Source organism: Pararge aegeria, chromosome 14 (genome assembly GCF_905163445.1).
Source record: "Pararge aegeria chromosome 14, ilParAegt1.1, whole genome shotgun sequence".
In the NCBI taxonomy this organism is placed as follows: domain Eukaryota; kingdom Metazoa; phylum Arthropoda; class Insecta; order Lepidoptera; family Nymphalidae; genus Pararge; species Pararge aegeria.
In genome coordinates this window covers 1,673,655-1,676,129 of record NC_053193.1, presented here as the reverse complement: position 1 = coordinate 1,676,129, position 2,475 = coordinate 1,673,655, and the positions used below count along the sequence as shown (strand labels likewise).

The 2,475-nt window shown below is 38.5% G+C and overlaps 1 non-coding gene across 1 annotated transcript; it reads right to left on the bottom strand.

The window, feature by feature from the left end:
- Nucleotides 1–1,297: 1,297 nt before the first annotated feature.
- Nucleotides 1,298–1,369, bottom strand: Trnaa-cgc. The gene has a single exon. It is a non-coding gene; the product is annotated as a tRNA-Ala (tRNA).
- Nucleotides 1,370–2,475: the final 1,106 nt, after the last annotated feature.

The following is a 2,475-nucleotide window of genomic DNA, read 5'->3' as shown; positions in this document are numbered from 1 at the left end:
AGAGCTCGTCCGGGGAAGTACTACCGCTATGTATATTTCTGCCGCAAAACACAACAACAGCATTGTAGCAATGCTGTGTTCTGGTTTAAAGGGCTTGGTTGCCGGTGTAATCACTGGCGCACGGGGCTATACACCTACGCAACAGGTTGGTGGACACGGGGCGGTACGATGCGGGACGTGTTACTTGCATGCCCTGCTTAGTGTTGCCCTGTTTATAGCCGATGGATTTTATCGTACCATCTACTTGGTCTGTCAATTATTACTGTAAAAAAGAGGGTGGTGACAGCTCTATTCTAATCTGCCTTCAGCACACGGCAGATTAGAATATGACGAATTGCTATATTAAGAATGATTATGGATGTCCCTTCCAGGTTTTCTTATCGCCGTCAAAAAATCCGCGCACCGTTCCATCATTTTAATCGGTTTTTGGGCAGGTGCGAAGTGTCGTCGGATGATTTAATTTCATCGCGGGGCGATCGCCGGGACACGGGTTTTAGTCCGCGGGTTTATTGGGGCCAGGCTGCCCGAGTTCGCGTCAAGGACCTGTTGTTAGTATGCATATGTGTTAATTAAAAGCAACGACTATTTTACTTTTTTTTTTAAGATGAAGGGATGTATACAAATAAGCAGTGCAAAAAAATACACAACGAAAGTTGAAATTAGACAGTATTGTGGCAGAGTGTGGGAATTCCCAATCATCATATCAACCCATTACCGGCCCACTACAGAGCACGGGTCTCCTCCCGCAATGAGAAGGGGTTCAGGCCGAAGGCCACCACTCTGGCCCAGTGCGGATTGTTGGACTTCACACCTTTGAGAACATTATGGAGAACTCTCAGGTATGGTTTACGTAGGTTTTCTTAAGATTTTCTTCACCGTTGAAGCAAGTGCTTCAAACGCACATAACTTAGAAAAGTTTAAGGCGTGCTGGGATACGAACTTGGCACCCCGAAAATGAAACCGAATCCCTTTTAACACAAGGATTTCCCCGCTAGCAACATTTGCCTTTTTAATATAACTGGTGATGTAAGGATAGGTACATAACATGTAGGCAAAGCCGCAGTCAAATCTTTTACTTCTTTTTTTTTTTTAATGGTCCTTATATAAATGCTTTAATTCGTTATCATAACAAACTTTTATTAATATCCAATTCAAGCCTGCGTTGCCAATAATTCTGGCTAAATTTCCGCGCTTCATAGCCGGTATTTCAAAAAATGATCTAGACCATTGAAAAACCTACGTAAATTTACTTACATAAACTGTACGAAATAAAAAATAAAAAATAAAAAAGAATATTTGGAGGTGCTGGGATTTGAACCCAGGACTTTCAGCATGCGAAGCAGACACTCTACCACTGAGTTACACCCCCAGCTGATAAACGTCACGAAATTAAGTTTCTGTATCGTAAATACCGATATCAGTACTTATAAGATCTCAATAAATCATTATTGTAAAGTAATTAAACTATTTTCCCACGGCGCTTACAAAATATATCTTTAGAATACCTAAGTGAGGTTAAATTAGGGGCAGTTTTCTTGGTATATTTTATGTAAGTAAGTAATTCGTAAGTATTATTACTTACTTTATAGAAACTAAATATTACTCGACTGGGAGATGGTGATAATAAAAAAAATAACCCTGCGAAGTTTAATGTGTGCTCGTCTAAGACTAGCACCCTTCGAATGTCGCTGGCAACCCTCCTAGCTTTGGATTAAGGTTAACCAACATAGTAATCGTCATCACTTAAAAAGTGCCTATGATAGGACAACATGAATTAAGAATTTTTGAATTTTTGATTTCAATCTGTTGCTCCGTTACTGCGTGAAAGAAGGGTACACCAACAACTACATAATATTCGTATTGATAATACTCGTGATAAAATTAAAGAGGTACACGTTCTTGATTACACTTAAAGAGCCTTATACGTAAGTAAGTATTACTTACTTACTTACTTAAACGTGGCATAACGTTTGAATAGTTACGCAGTGTTTTGTCACGCTCGACTTTCGAAAGGTGCTGTCAGTGGATGTGAAACTGAAAAAAATACTGCAAAACTCTTTCGATATTATACGTTAAATAATAAAGCCCATAATGTTTAAATCTTAACTCCATTGTTTTCACATGGACTAGGGTCCCAGCTGCAATAAATCTTTGCATAGTGCTTTTATATTAATGTACCTTATCATATTAATCGCGTTAATGTCTCACAGCTATGAAACCATTGACCCAACAAAAGGAAAACCGAAACTTTAAAGACGCTGTGTTTAACGATATGATTATAAAGGTCAATATAAAATGAAAATATGTGAGCCGTCACGGGACGCCTGGCAGATGTGAAACATCGAAATTATTTTGTATAAGTAATAGGCACAAACTTACATATTATGACAGCAACTAAATATGATGTCTTGATAAAAAAAAAGTGTGTGCGTGTAACCTTTACGCGCGATTGAAGTAAAACATTTACTATTATTT